Here is a 16,629-nt window from a genome sequence, read left to right as displayed (position 1 = left end):
ATTCCATGGACAGAGGAGCTTTGAGGGCTACAGCCTGTGGAGTCGCAAAGAGTTGGATGACTAGCAACTAAACCACCACCACCATAGATGGAGTATAACCTTTAAAACTGAATCACTATATCATACACCTGTAACTTACATAATATTATATAGTAACTATACATCAATTAAAATAAAACGACACTTTTCAGTTTTAAAAACTGAAGGAGGCCTCAGTCAGATAGGTGTGGAGATGCTTCACGATGGCTGCCCAAGGAGAACCCCAAATTTAGTTCAAACTTGTATTGGTTGGTGATGGTGGTACAGGAAAAACTACATTCATGAAACATCATCTGACTGGTGAATTTGAGAAGACGTATGTAGCTACCTTGGGTGTTGAGGTCCATCCTCTTTTGTTCCATACCAACTGAGGACTGATTAAGTTCAATGTATGGGATACAGCTGGTTGGGAGATGTAACATTGAGAGTTACTTACAAGAATGTGCCTAACTGGCATAGAAATCTGGTGTGAGTGTGTGAGAATATCCCGATCGTGTTGTGTGACAACAAAGTGGATATTAAGGACAGCAAGGTTAAGGAAAAGTCCATTGTCTTCCACCGAAAGAAGAATCTTCAGTACTATGACATTTCTGCCAAAACTAACTGCAACTTTGAAAAGCCCTTCCTCTGGCTTGCTAGAAAACTGATTGGAGATCCTACCTTGGGGACTGTCACCATGCCTGCCTGCTCTTGCCCTGCCAGAGGTGTTCATGGACCCAGCCTTGGCAGCACAGTACAAGGATGATTTAGAGGTTGCTCAGATAAATGTTCTCCTGGATGAAGATTGTGACCTGTGAGAAAGTGAAGCTGGGGCCCAGCGTCGGAAGTCTAGTTTTATAGGCAACTGTCCTGTGATGTCAGTGGTGCGGTGTGTTTGCCACTTTATTATATAGCTAAGCAGAACATGTGCTTAATCTTTGGATCCTGAAGGAGATGGATGGGCTTTGGAGTGAATGTGAAAAAAAAAAAAAAAACAACCTTCATTTTTTGGACCTGCATATTTAGGTGTTTTGGAACACAGTTGTTTCCTCCTTGAGTTTCAAATAGAAGACTGCTATAGTCATATGACAATATTGAGAGATGGAATCTTGTTTGTTACTGTCGTTCCCATTCCTTTTTGTTTAGAATCAGGGCAAAGTTGTATTTCAAATATCTTTTTGAAAAAAAAAGGTGAAGGAGAAGGAAATTTATCCATTATGAGGAAAAATGCCATGATAATTACTGCTTCCCTGTGAGACCATATAGACTAAACAGACCCACACTGAGTGCTTACCTAGTAACATCGCTGCACTCTATATCTTAAATGTGACTTCAAGAACAATTCCAAGTTTTGTATTTTCTAAGCTTATTCTGCTAGAACTATCTCTGTCCTCTCTTCTTTGTACCTAAACTGACTTTTGTTGTTCTTGTTGTTCAGATGCAAAGTCTGAACTTTGTGATCCCATAGACTGCAGCACACCAGGCTTCTTTGTTCTTCACTAACTCCCAGTTCAGTTCAGTTCAGTCACTCAGTCGTGTCCAACTCTTTGCAACCCCATGAACTGCAGCACACCAGACCTCCCTGTCCATCACCAACTCCTGGAGTTTACCCAAATTCATGTCCATCGAGTTGGTAATGCCATCCAGCCATCTCATCCTCTGTTGTCCCCTTCTCCTCCTGCCCTCAATCTTTCCCAGCATCAGGGTCTTTCCCAGTGAGTCAGCTCTTTGTATCAGGTGGCCAAAGGACTGGAGCTTCAGCTTCTGCATCAGTCCTTCCAAAGAATATTCAGGTTTGATTTTCTTTAGGATTGACTGGTTTGATCTCCTTGTGGTCCAAGGGACTCTCTGAGTCTTCTCTGGCACCACAGTTCGAAAGCATCAATTCTTCAGCACTCAGCTTTCTTTATGGTCTAATTCTCATATTCATACATGACTACTGGAAAACCCATAGCTTTGACTATACAGACCTTTGTCAGCAAAGTGATGTCTCTGGTTTTTAATACGCTGTCTAGTTTTGCCACAGCTTTTCTTCCAAGGAGCAAGCATCTTTTAATTTCATGGTTACAGTCACCATCCACAGTGATTTTGGAGCCCAAGAAAATAAAATCTGCCACTGGTTCCATCCGCCCCCACCCCCCATCTATTTGCCATGAAGCGATGGGACCAGATGCCATGACTTTTGCCTCTTATAATTAACTTACTTTTATACTGTTATTATTAGGGATGGTGGGGAATAACATGTTATTGCCCTTCCTACAAATATCTCCTTGTATGCTTACCATTATTAAATCAATTCCAGTCCTGCTGTGAACCAAGCTGAAGCATCAAATGATCTTCTCCCATCAATCCAATGTACTCAACCCTTAACAAGTTTTCTGAAAGAAGAGGTGTAACCTTCACTATGTTTTCAGAAGGGGTAGAGGTCCGTCTGTTCTCCGTTCAGGATGGAAATGATTTTTTAAAAAGGAAGAATCATACTGAACTGATGGAATTTGATCCCTATCCTTCCTTTACAATATATGCATGTGGGACTTCCCTGGTGCCCTACTGGTAAAGAATCCTCCTGCCCATGCAGGCAACATGGGAGCAATCCCCAGTCTGGGAAGATCCCACATGGCTTGGGGCAACTGAACCCATGCTCCATAACTACTGAGCTTATACAGCCTCCATAAGAAAAGCCACTGCAATGAAAAGCCCTCGCACGGCAACTAGAGAGTAGACCTTGCTGCCTGCAAATAGAGAAAATCCATGCAGAAATGAAGACCCAGCACAGTCAAAAATAAACAAATAAAATTGTAAAAATACATCAGTTCAGTTCAGTCACTCAGTTGTGTCCAACTCTTTGTGACCCCATGAATCGCAGCACACCAGGCCTCCCTGTCCTTCACCAACTCCCGGAGTTCACTCAGATTCATGTCCATTGAGTCAGTGATGCCATCCAGCCATCTCATCCTCTTTCGTCCCCTTCTTCTACTGCCCCCCAATCCCTCCCAGCATCAGGGTCTTTTCCAATGAGTCAACTCTTCGCATGAGGTGACCAAAGTACTGGAGCTTCAGCTTTAGCATCATTCCTTCCAAAGAAATCCCAGGGCCGATCTCCTTCAGAATGGACTGGTTAGATCTCCTTGCAGTCCAAGGGACTCTCAAGAGTCTTCTCCAACACCACAGTTCAAAAGCATCAATTCTTCGGCACTCTGCCTTCTTCACAGTCCAACTCTCAAATCCATACATACTGGAAAAACCATAGCCTTGACTAGATGGACCTTAGTTGGCAAAGTAATGTCTCTGCTTTTGACTATGCTCTCTAGGTTGGTCATAACTTTTCTTCCAAGGAGTAAGCATCTTTTAATTTCATGGCTGCATGCATATTTATTAATATACATGTGAATATCTTCTCACATGAATTCAATGGCAGAGGTTCCCTAAGGCACATTAAGGCACCTCGGCCTGAGAGTATCGCAGCATTCTAGATTGATGGAGAAAGGGCAGAAGCCAAAATAAGAAGGAGCCAGGGCAAGGGCAGCGGGCAGCACCAGTTCTAAGACCAACCAGACCAACCAATTATGTGCTATAATAATAATATCACACAGTATTTACATGTGCTGGGCTTCAGGTCAAGGGCTTCACACGCATGGCCGCATGAAATTCTTTTATCCATCCTTGCTCTAAGGTTATTTTTCTCATCTATGGGTAAAGAAACTAGGGCTCAGTGGGTGAAGAAATCTACTCAAGATTTTACTTCATAAGAAGTGTTGGAGCCAGAACTCAGAACAGGAAATCTGTCTCTAAGACCCGGACTAGAAATGGCTGGGTGATACCAGGGTGATCCCCTGTGCTGGAGGTGGAGACAGAGTGCACAGTCTGGTGGGAATCTGCCTGAGGATTCTGGAGGAAGGTGGTGAATGGTCAGCACCCCAAGAGAACAATTTCTGGACCGAGCAGGCTAAGGGAAATCCTGCGGGGAGGAGAGTCTAATGAATGGAGGGGTGAGCAGTTCTAATGTTACACCTCAGCAAAAGTCCATATGCCAGTGTTGGAGTCTGACTATCTCAGGTAAGCCCAGGATGAAAACCAGAGACTTTTACCTGGTAGGTGTTGTTCAAACTGTACTCACGAGGCAATGAGAGACACGCCTGGCAACATATCCAGTTGCGATAGTTTGGCCAGGGCCACACTCGTGTCTGACCCAGAGCCTAGATAGTTCAGTTCAGTTCAGTCGCTCAGTTGTGGCCGACTCTGCACGACCCCATGAATCGCAGCACGCCAGGCCTCCCTGTCCATCACCATCTCCCGGAGTTCACCCAAACTCATGTCCATCAAGTCAGAGATGCCATCCAGCCATCTCATCCTCGGTCGTCCCCTTCTCCTCCTGCCCCCAATCCCTCCCAACATCAGGGTCTTTTCCAATGAGTCAACTCTTCACATGAGGTGGCCAAAGTACTGGAGCTTCAGCTTTAGCATCATTCCTTCCAAAGAAATCCCAGGGTTGATCTCCTTTAGAATGGACTGGTTGGATCTCCTTGCAGTCCAAGGGACTCTTAAGAGTCTTCTCCAACACCACAGTTCAAAAGCATCAGTTCTTTTGTGCTCAGCTTTCTTCACAGTCCGACTCTCACATCCATACATGACCACTGGAAAAACCATAGCCTTGACTAGACGGACCTTTGTTGGCAAAGTAATGTCTCTGCTTTTCAATATGCTATCTAGGTTGGTCATAACTTTCCTTCCAGGGAGTAAGCGTCTTTTAATTTCATGGCTGCAGTCACCAGCTGCAGTGATTTTGGAGCCCCCAAAAATAAAGTCTGAAGCCCTAAAAAATAAAGTCTGACACTGTTTCCACTGTTTCCTCATCTATTTGCCATGAAGTGATGGGACCAGATGCCATGATCTTCGTTTTCTGAATGTTGAGCTTTAAGCCAACTTTCTCACTCTCCTCTTTGACTTTCATCAAGAGGCTTTATAAACTGTCACCTGAAAGATCAGAGCGGGAACCAGAACCTGCGTACTCCCTCCAGCCCTGCTCACAGCCAGCACTGTGTGTTTCCTCTCACTGTATCCAGCCAGATCCTGATCCATTACCTGCTGGACTAGAACCCTAAAAACCTGCTCAGCCCCTTCCTGCCTCCTTGTTTCTCCAGTGAGCTGAACCCTGTTCCTCAACCCAACAGCCATTTGTCAGTAACGCTGCTTCATCCAGAATATATCCCCCCTGGATTCAAAATACCAACCATTGATGTTGGTTACTATGGCTACTCAGAGATCTTACTGCTGTACCCTTGATCTTCAAACTAGACCAGCTGGCTGCTTATGCCAGGCCTGATTACACCCAATCTTACCTGATAGTTGACATGGCTAGCTACCTTCCTTGGGCAGGATCTCCTAAATGCTCACTCCTAATTGTTTCAGTCCCTGCAGCTCTAGCCCAGTCTGAGTCTGCTTAACCGCCCCCACAGGCCTGTGGAGGAATCCCTACAGCCTTGGGGACCAAGTTGGAAAACGTCATCATAACACAGGCTGCAAAACAGAAGGCAGGTTTGATGGACCAGCCCTACATGATGTGGGGCAGGCATTGTGCTCCTTAGCATAGGCCACCAGGACAAGGGTCGCTGTGAGCTGCCTGGCTCCACACAAGCAGGGCTGGGAGTCACGGGACCTGATGTGACCTTGCTCCCTCTTGCATGCCCTCCCGCTTCTCGGCATCTGTCCTGGATATTCTGTTATCGAGGGCCTGCCTCCTTTCACCTCTCCCCAGAATTCCCCTAGATATCCACTGGCTTTTCCCATTTTGAAACTGCATTTCTTCTTTACTCATTGTTTTTTGGGGGAAAAAAAAAGTTGTGAAAGCCCTTCCTGCGCTGTCCTTTTGACCAGGCTCTTCACAGGTGGCGCCCTGGTCTTGCAGGTATTGGGCTATTACTCAGGCTTTACTCAGGTCAGGCAACACTGAACCACTTGGGGCAACCCTCACAAAGAATGACACTGGCCCCACTGTTACTCAGTTGCTATCAGAAGCGGGGATGAAGGAAGTACTTTTTTTTCCAAAAGTCTGCAACTCTGTCCCTTGAGGCAGGACTGTTAAGCTCAGGAATGAGAGTGAGTTTCGGGAGTCCACAATAGGAGTCACTGTATTTATATAAAACGTTGTGAATGTTCATTTTCCTGAAAATGGGATCCATAGCTTTGATGATGAGACACTACCCTCCACCCACCCTTTCTCCATCCTATCACTACTCTCCCTATATCTGCACCTGTATTCTTCCTCCATCACTGTGGTCTGAGCCATCAGAGCTTCTGCAATTTTGTCCCGGGGGCCTCCTGACCTATGCTTGTGCTCACCCTTTACCAGCAGATTCAAACCAGGGCCAGAATGATCTTTTAAAATGCAGAGCTGATGGGGGCAGCCTGTTGACTTAGAGGGTCCCACCCTTCCACTCCCATTCATCCACTGAAATCTTTGCTTTTGCTTCTTCATTTCTTCCCTTTTGCTCTGCTCTCCATGGGTGTTCGGCTTTTGTCAGCACACTTATGATTCTCGTGATCCTGATTCAAGACGAATATTTGGAGAGATGGTACATAGAGGGATGGGAGGAAAAAGGTGAGGTTGGGGACTTCTCTGGCAGGCCAGTGGTTAAGACTCCACACTTCCAATCAGGGAATGCAGGTTCAATCCCTTATCCGGGAACTAAGATCCCACCCACAAGCTGTGTGGTGCAGCCAAAATTTTCTTGAAAGGAGAGGTCGTGGGAAAGCCATGTCCCTGCAGGCTTGGGCAGGTTGTATATTGCAGATTGATATGCCATAACAAAAAGCACTAGAGAGAAATAGCCTGTAACCCTTCACCTAGTTCCTACAAAGGTATCATCTTGCACAACCGTGTGTGTGTGTGTGTGTGTGTGTGTGTGTTTAGTCACTCAGTTATATCCAACTTTTTGCGACCCCATGGACTGTAGCTTGTCAGGCTCTTCTGTCCATGGAATTTTCCAGGCAAGAACAATAGAGTGGTTTGCCATTTCTTTCTCTGAGGGATCTTCCTGACCCAGGGATTGAATCTGGGTTTCCTGCATTGCAGACTTGGCGTATTCTTTACCATCTGAGCTACTAGAGAAGCGCAGCTTAGAGCACATAACTTTATCTCTTTTTTTTTCGTAGAAGAAAGAGAGAAATTGTTACCGTCTGCAGGACCCATCCTGTGTCATCTGGAGCCTGCAGACCTCTTCAGTCTGCGATGTACCACGCCCTCCCGCAACCTCTCAGGCTCATCCTATAGATCTTCAGTTTCCTCCAGGGCATCATGCTGCTGATTTGCATACACTGTGCCTCATCCCTATACCTTCCTCCTCCTTTACCTGTTTTCAGACCTCTGTTCACACACATCACTTGCTAAGTGAAGTCTTAACACCACTCCTTTTCAGTCTAAATTATATCCTTCCAGTTTTCCCTCACATAGTTTCTTATACTTTCCTTTCTTACTGATTATCACAGTTTTTCATTTTATGTGTATGTGATTATTGATCAATCTCTTTTTTGCTGCCACTTCTCAGTAAATATTTATTTAAAATGAAAGAGTGAGTGAATGGGTGAATTCTGAAAAAGGATTTGGATTCTCCTAAAAGTTAATTGCTTTAAAATATTCTAAAGTAGGATGTATTCATGATGATGCTTTTGGTTGCAAGTAAAAGAAATAACGATTCAAAATTCCCAAGACAATATGGGCTATTTATTATCTTATATAACTTGGTGTTCCTAGGTAGGGCATCCCCTGAGTTAGTTAATTCAGCAGCTCAGTGATATCATCAAAGACTCAGAGTCTTTCTTTTGTCTCTTCCATCCTTAGCATGTAACTTAGTTCCTCCCATAGTCACAAAGTGATTGCTGTAGTTCTGGGCAACAAATAGAAGTGATCCCCTCTTTCAGTACAAACCACTTTTTATCATCAAGACAACTTTTTTCAGAAGCTTCCTGCCAACTGACTTCCCTACGGATAATTTCTACCTCTAAACCAAGCACTGGCAAAGAGAATAAAATTATCGCTGGCCAAGATTAAAGAGGATTTACTTCTAAGATAGGTATCAGAGACATAGATGGATAGATACCTGAATGAAATTCTGATTCTGATAGCAAGAAAGGGGGATGGCATTCACAGACAAACCACTATTGCTATTCATTGGTTGGCAACTTTATAGACTTATTGCCAGATTTTGATGCGAGTACAAAATGTATTATGTGAATATACATCTTGATATATTAATGGGTGTCAGATAAAATTGCTATTGAGCTAATTGTCTTGCTGTAGGGTGGTACAGAGTGTATTTTCCCATGAATAAGAGTCAGAAGCATTCAGTGTTACAAAGATATGTATTCTAGAACACATGAAAACTTTTTCTCATGAGTAAATCAAAGTAAATGTCCAGAATATAGGTTTAAAGAGGCACTGAGTAGGTTATTTCACATCTATGTCTTAGAATGTACTCCACAGGCCTGCAAGCCCTTATTTGCTCAGCCTCAAGACTCAAAAAAAGAGTCCAGAATCAGTTACAGAGACATCAGTGGTTTAATGGATAGGGAGGAGCTTAGACTTTGGAAGCAAGGTCCTGAAGTGACAGCCCACTGTGTGTAGCAGACAATAGACAGGACATGGCAGCAGTCTTCACTGGTGGGGAGAGCAGAGGGGCTGGGAAGAGGGAGAGGGAGGTTACCATTTATACAGACAATTGATGTTAGGAAAACCAACAGAAGAAGATGGCCCTTTGATAAACTATCCTAGTAGAGATGGTTCTGATCTAAAGTTTAGAACAATCACCAGCTGGGGCCGAGGGAAAGTATGTTAGCATTCAGTGATTGGGCTCTACAACTAACAGGAAAGGTCAGTTAGGCAAGCAAAGTGTAGGTGAAGCTGGTCAAGCAGGAGATGTACAGTGAGCAAGAGATGGGACACTCTCAGAGCCATCGGGTATCATATATACGGATACAACTTATGCATTAAAACTATAGCATAGCGACTCTAGCAATGCCCCATGCCTCAGCAGCAACAAACACACATGGTGTCCAGATATTCATTTCTAAATGCTGCTCCCCAATAAAAGGAATCAGGGCTCCTTGAAGAAATGACTGGTTCTAGGACTCTGTAGAGAGTATAAGATGAGCCTACACCATCATATAAATGCCCTAACAACTTGATAATATATTGCTCACTGTTTAGTCTTTAAGACAAGAAAAGAGCTTATTAAAATGCAAATATTATTTGAAAGGAAGTGAATCTTCCGAGGTGGCACTAGTGGTAAAGAACCTGCCTTCCAATGCAGGAGACATAAGAGATGTGGGTTAGATCCCTGGGTCCAGAAGATCCCCTGGAGGAGGGCATGGCAACCCATTCCAGTATTCTTGCCTGGAGAATCCCATCAACAAAGAAGCCTGGCAGACAATATTCCATAGGCTTGCAAAGAGTCGGACACAACTGAAGCAACTTAACATTAGCATGAAGCAAGCGTTACGTTTGCTTTATCACTGTGCCTCATCCCTTGCCTGGGCCATCCTCTGTTGTGAGGCACAGAGAAGGTGACTTTTGATGTATCGGGGTAAGACCCTAAGTTTATTGAGCTTTCCGGGAGATGGGAAGAGGAGCCCCCTTTAGGAAGGCTGTAGGGAGTCTGTGTGAGAATGCTGGGGGTCAGAGGAGGGTGAAGAAAGGGAGAAGCCCCTGAAGGCAGTGGAAATGCGCAAACAAACACCTCACTCCCCTGATCATTTCTCCAGGGGGTGGCTGTCTCTGCTGGACACGAAGGAAGGGCCAAGCTAGGAGGAGTCGGGAAGAAGGATCTGAGAAATCTTCAGCTGCATTATGTTTCTTTTTGAGGGCCCCCACCCTTGTCCTCATTCTTTCAAACCCCAGAATGTAAATTAGATAGAATAGGCTCAAAAAGACCAAATTTATCCAAAGCACTATTTTTCCCATTTCTTGCAAGCAACATGGGATGCCCAGGAGGCAGCACAGAATCAGAAAATCCAAGCTAGAGTAACGATCATCAGAGCTGTTTACTGAGAATTTTTCAGGTGCTCTTTACATGCTTTTCATTTTACCTTTTCAACAGGCCTATGAAACCTCAATAACAATGAATAATGGCAAGTTTGGTGCTATGTTCAGGGGCTTACCTAAGATTTTAGGCTAGAAAATAGAGGTGCCTGGATTTCAACAGGGGTCCACCTACTGCAAGCATAGGTTCCTATCCAGTTACCCATATGATCCCATGGTTTACCCATGTGACCTTGGGCAAGTCAACTGGCTTCTTGGATCCCAGCTGCCTTGTATATAAGTGAGTTTGAGCAATCTTCTTAAATTTGAATGTTCATATGGCTCACGTGAGGATCTTGTTCTGATTCAGTAGGTCTGGGATAAGGCCTGAGATTCTGGATCTCTAACAAGCTACTCAGTGATACTGATACCACCAGTCTAAGGACTATGTCTTCAGAAGTAAGGGTTTGAAAGAAAAATAACATATGATGTCACTTATGTGTTGAATCTAAAAAACAGTGAAGCAAATGAACTTATTTGCAAAACATAAATAGACCCTGTTAAATTAAAATTGAGAAAATCTTGTTCAGAATTCAGAAGCAGGAGAGCTGGCCTCTGACCTGCTTCTGACCTGCCTAGACACTGCCAGGATTCTGTGACTGCCTGCAAGCACAGCAGATCAGGCAGCACTTTAGATAAGAAAGAGAGCAGGCCCTATAATTTCTTAAACCCCTGAGGGTCTGGCCAGGACCCCTCTCCCCTAGCCCAGGGCCTAAGAAATTTTGTGACTTACAAGGTGAAACAAATAGCATTGCAAATGTAAAACCAGAGCTGCATTTTTGCATGCAAACTAATGATATCAGTTTGCGGCCTGAGATTATAAGGGGGAGACCCCCAAACTGCAATTCAAATTCTCACCCATGGAGTGGATGCACCTCCCAGGACACTTCCTCGCTTGGGACTCCAGATTGCTGTTAACGAGGGACTTTCCAGCACTGTTCAATTCCGGTGGTAGGCCCAATTTGGTGATGTATATGCTGTCTTATATGCAGGTCAAGAAGCAACAGTTAGAATTGGACATGGAACAACAGAATGGTCCCAAATAGGAAAAGGAGTATGTCAAGGCTGTATATTGTCACCCTGCTTATTTAACTTATATGCGGAGTACATCATGAGAAACGCTGGGCTGAAAGAAGCACAAGCTGGAATCAAGATTGCCAGGAGAAATATCAATAACCTCAGATATGTAGGTTTTGCCACTTATGGCAAAAAGTGAAGAGTAACTAAAAAGCCTCTTGATGAAAGAGGGGAGTGAAAAAGTTGCCTTAAAGCTCAACACTCAGAAAACTAAGATCATGGCATCTGCTCCCATCACTTCATGGGAAGTAGATGTGGAAACAGTGTCAAACTTTATTTTTTGGGGGGTTCCAAAATCACTGTAGATGGTGATTGCAGCCATGAAATTAAAAGATACTTACTCCTTGGAAGGAAAGTTATGACCAACCTAGACAGCATATTCAAAAGCAGAGACATTACTTTGCCAACAAAGGTCCATCTAGTCAAGGCTATGGTTTTTCCAGTGGTCATGTATGGATGTGAGCATTGGACTGTCAAGAAAGCTGAGCACCGAAGAATTGATGCTTTTGAACTATGGTGTTGGAGAAGACTCTTGAAAGTCCTTTGGACTGCAAGGAGACCCACCCAGTCCATCCTAAAGGAGATCAACCCTGGGATTTCTTTGAAAGGACTGATGCTGAAGCTGAAACTCCAACACTTTGGTCACCTCATGAGAAGAGTTGACTCACTGGAAAAGACTCTGATGCTGGGAGGGATTGGGGGCAGGAGGAGAAGGGAAAACAGAGCATGAGATGGTTGGATGGCATCACTGACTCGATGGACATGAGTTTGAGTGATCTCCAGGAGTTGGTGATGGACAAGGATGCCTAGCATGCTGCAATTCATGGGGTTGCAAAGAGTCGGACATGACTGAGTGACTGAACTGACTGATGCTGTTACTTCTCTCTGTTGCTTCTATTTCTTTCCTTTTAATGACTGTATATTGAGATTAAGTCAAATAATCTTCTATAAAAAATTGAAATTGTGTATTTGTGAATAAAGAGTGGTTTATTTTGTTAATAAATCCTTCAAACCTAAAACTAAAGTAAAACTTTTGGTAAAACAGACCCACAGACACAGAAAACAAACTTATGGTTACCAAAGGATAAAGTGGTGAGGGGAGTTAGAAGTTTGGAACTCACACACACACACACACACATATACGTAACACACACACTCATATATACATAAACAATAAGAATCTACTGTATAGCACAGGGAACTCTACTTAATATTTTGTAATAACCTATAAGGGAAAAGAATCTGAAAAAGAATAGATATAAACATGTATAACTGAATCATTGCGCTGTACATCTGAAACTAACACAACATGGTAAATCAACTATACTTCAATTAAACATTTTTTTAAAGAAGTAAAGGCTTGGACTACATCAGTGTTTAGATGTATGTGTATAAATGATGTGTATGACAGGCTTGTTAAAAAAAATTCATATTGAGATGGCTGCTGAATGAGTAGATCTTGAGATGAATTCCCAGGTGCAACTTTAATAAGAATCTCAAAGATGATCTTGCAGCCATCTTTGGATTATACTTTTAAGAAATACTGGCCTGTTGATCAGTAAGGTTCCTTCTTCACTCTAGAAGTCTTTGAAGAAATGTGCAATGCTAAGATGACACAGGCATCAGCAATGTGTGCTGATAGATACAGTTAGTCAAAGATCACACTTACAGGGTCCCTTGAGGTTCAGTCATTGGTTCCTAGATCCTTCAGGGTAGAAATGCACAACGCCTAGTTTGGAAAGACTACAGAGGCTTCTTTAGTGGTCCCTTATGGAATTATTACTTTAAAAATGACAATGGATCTCTATGTCTGGTATGATTTAATAACTGACTTTTTCTTTAATAAGAACCAGTCTTTTCTCAAGGTGTCATAAGGATGGGGCATGGTTATCTGCATTAAATCTAAAATGGTATGTAAGGAGAGGTGATAAGGGGGAAGCTGAAGAGGGTAGAACACAGGGATCTTCTCCACAGCAGATGCTGGAAGCTTGGGACAGCAGGAGCTGCCCTACAGGGAGGCAAGAGGCCGTGCATTTCAGCTCCTGCCCTGTGACTGGCTACAGAGATTATTAAGCAAACTGCAATTTAAAAAAAAAAAAATTTCTTTTTCACTTGGAAGTCATTCTTGAGATTTTAAGCCCTGGTTATTCTCACTCTGCAATCTGAGTCACCTTTGATAATTCAGGGGTCTTCCTGGACATTTGAAGACAGTTTTCTAACCTGGTGAAGTTGGGAACCTAGGAAAAGACATTCCTTCTGTTTGGATCTGGAAATCTCAGAACACTTGCCTTCGCTTTCCTCTTCCCAAACATCTGTCCATAGGGACTGGAAAAACAATAATAAATGCTATTATCTATTGATTTCTATGATGTGTCAGGCACTATGGAAGGCACGCCAGAAGAGTTGGTATAGAGCAGAATCAACAAAGAATCAAGACAGACCAGTGGAGATCAATTGCGTGACTTCTTCAGTGGCCCAGTAGCCTTTGTTCTCCCAGAGCAAGGTGTCCAGGTTCGATCCCTGCTCAGGGAACTAGATTTCACATGCTGCAATTAAAACCTGGAGCACCCAAATAAATAAATATTTAAAAAAAAACAAAAACAATCAATTGTGTGTTTCAGAATTAACAATAATAATGTTGTGGGCTGAATGTTTGTGTTCTCCCAGAAAAAAACAACAGTGCATGCATGCTAAGTTGCTTCAGTCATGGCTGACTCTTTGCAACTGTTTGGACTATAGCCACCAGGCTCCTCTGTCCATGGGATTTCCCAGGCAAGGATACTGGAGTGGGTTGCCATTTCCTCCTGCAGGGGATCTTCCTGACCCAGAGATCGAACTCACATCTCTTATGCCTCCTGCATTAGCAGGTGGGTTCTTTACTTCTAAGTGCCACCTGAGATGCCCCAAACAACAGTAATGTTATGAATGAATGCTTGTCCCCTCAAAATGTATCTGTTGTAGCCCTATTCTGCAGTGTGACAGAATTTAGAAACAGGGTCGTTATGGAAGAAACTAAGAGTAAATGAGGTCATGAGGGTGGGGCCCTGATCCAATAGGTTTAGTTTCCTTATAAGAGGGACATCAGAGTTCTCTTTTTCTCTCTCCCATTCATAGGCACGAAGAGGAGGTCATGTGAGCACACATTGAGAAGAAGGCACCCAGAACCAAAGGGGGAGAGTCTCATCAGAAACTGACCATGCTGGCACCCTGGTTTGGAATTCCAGTCTCAAGAACTGAGAGAAAATAAATTTCTCTTCCTTAAACCACTCACTCTGTGTATTTTGTTATGGCAGCCCAACCAGAGTAATACAAGTAATCATATCTGTGAGGTTCTTTGGATTTCAAAAAACGCTTCCTGCTAAATATCATATTTCTTCTCAAGACAAACCTAAAAAGGCATTGCTATTCTTTCAAACTGAGGCTCAGAGAAATCAAATTACTTGCTCACAAACACAATCAAGAGGAGGAAGAATGGGCCAGTAACCTAGGTCTTCTGGTTCCCAGGGTCTGGTCGTCTAGTTCTACCCCCATGCAATGGTATAGGGAGCTAGAAGAGAACACAGAAATAAAAACTTAGATATGAAAAAAGTTGTGATTGCCTTGAAGTTAGAGCCTAAACCAAAAGCTTATACCCAAGACAGGATGTGGTCATGAGACATAAACAACCCGTACTTAGAGCTGCAAGAGTGCTGAGTGAGGAGATCTCAACACCAGCTAGGCTGAGAAGGGGAAATTGTCAAGCATGAAAATTATTAATTCAGTGGCAGAGAAAGATGGTGAATTAAGTCCAAAATTGATCCCTCCCATTCTGCAGGTCCTTTGCAAAGTGACTTTTCCACTTCTCTTGTTTTATGCTAAATTGTGTCTCTCCAAAATTCATATGTTGAAGCCCCAACCAGTGTGGCTCTAATTTGAAGATAAGCCTTTCAAGGAAGTAATTAGGATTGTTTTTCAGTTGCTAAGTCACATCTGACTCTTTGCAACCCTACTGCCTGCAGCATACCAGGCCTCCCTGTCCTTCACCGTCTCCTGGAGTTTGCTCAAATTCATGTCCATTGAGTCAGTGATGCCATCCAACTATTTCATTCTATGTCATCCCTTTCTCTTCCTGCCCTCAATCTTTCCCAGCATCAGGGTTTTTTCCAATGAATTGGCTCTTTGCATCAGATGGCCAAAGTACTGGAACTTCAGCATCAGTCCTTCCAGTGAATATTCAGGGTTGATTTCCTTTAGGATTAACTGGTTTGATCTCCTTGCTGTCCAAGGGACTCTGAGTCTTCTCCAGCACCACAGTTGAAACGAATCAATTTTTCACTGCTCAGCATTCTTTATGGTCCAACTCTGACATCTGTACATTACTACTGGAAAAACCATAGCTTTGACTATGCAGACCTTTGTCAACAAAGTGATGTCTCTGCTTTTTAATATGCTATCTAGGTTTATCATAGCTTTTCTTCCAAGGAGCAAGCATCTTTTAATTTCATGGCTGCAGTCACTATTGCAGTGAGTTTGGAGCCCAATAAAAAGAAAATCTGCCACTGTTTTCATTTTTTCCCCCATCTATTTGCCAAGAAGTGATGAGACTGGTGAGTTTTAAGGCAGATTTTCCACTCTCCTCTTTCACCTTCATCAAGAAGCTCTTTAGTGCCTCTTTGCTTTCTGCCATTAGAGTGCTATTTTCCACATATCTGTGAGGAAACAAGTGTGAGGCTCTTCTCCAATATGACTGGTGTCCTTATAAAAGGAAACAATAAAGATCTCTCTCTCTCTCCTCACGCACACAAAAAGACTACATGAGGACACAGTGAGAAGGCAGCCATTCGAAAGACAGGAAGATAGGTCTCACCAGAAACCAACCCTAAGAGTACCTTGATCTTGGATTTCTAAGTTCTCTGTGTGAGAATAAATGTCTGTTGTTTAAGTCTGTGATATATTATCATGGTAGCCCTAGGTGACTATTGTCTCTCTCATCAAGAAGCAGAGTCTACTACTCCTCCTTCTTTGAGATAGTTCTACTTTGAATGTCACAGAAGTGACTGAATACAACAGAAGTGTATGTATGTGAAAGTCCCTCAGTCATGTCCGACTCTTTGCGACCCCATGGACTATACAGTCCATGGAATTCTCCAGGTCAGAATACTTGAGTGGGTAGCCTATCACTTCTCCAGAGGATCTTCCCAACCCAGGAATCGAACTGGGGTCTCCTGTATTGCAGGCAGATTCTTTATCAGCTGAGCTACCAGGGAAGCCTTGCAACAGAAGTGACATTGTACTAAATCCAAGGCTAGTCCTTAAGAGGTCTTGCAAGTTCTGGTTTCACCATCTCAGAGTCTTGCGCTATCATGTAAAGAAGTCTGCATATTGCTGGAAAATCAACGTAGAAAGAAGCCTCTTAGTTTGAAATATGAAGGAGGGGAAAGGCCCATAAAGATGAACAAAGTGGAGGAGAGAGAAGATGGAGT

The 16,629-nt window shown here is 43.3% G+C and overlaps 1 pseudogene; it reads left to right on the top strand.

Annotated features, from left to right (window-relative positions):
* The first annotated feature begins 242 nt into the window (after positions 1 to 242).
* LOC114112900 (GTP-binding nuclear protein Ran-like) lies at positions 243 to 836 on the top strand (annotated as a pseudogene).
* Positions 837 to 16,629: the final 15,793 nt, after the last annotated feature.

The sequence above is a fragment of the Ovis aries genome, chromosome 2, assembly GCF_016772045.2.
Source record: "Ovis aries strain OAR_USU_Benz2616 breed Rambouillet chromosome 2, ARS-UI_Ramb_v3.0, whole genome shotgun sequence".
NCBI classification, from domain to species: Eukaryota; Metazoa; Chordata; class Mammalia; order Artiodactyla; family Bovidae; genus Ovis; species Ovis aries.
The sequence above is the reverse complement of the archived record's forward strand: the minus strand, read 5'-3'. Positions and strand labels throughout refer to the sequence as shown.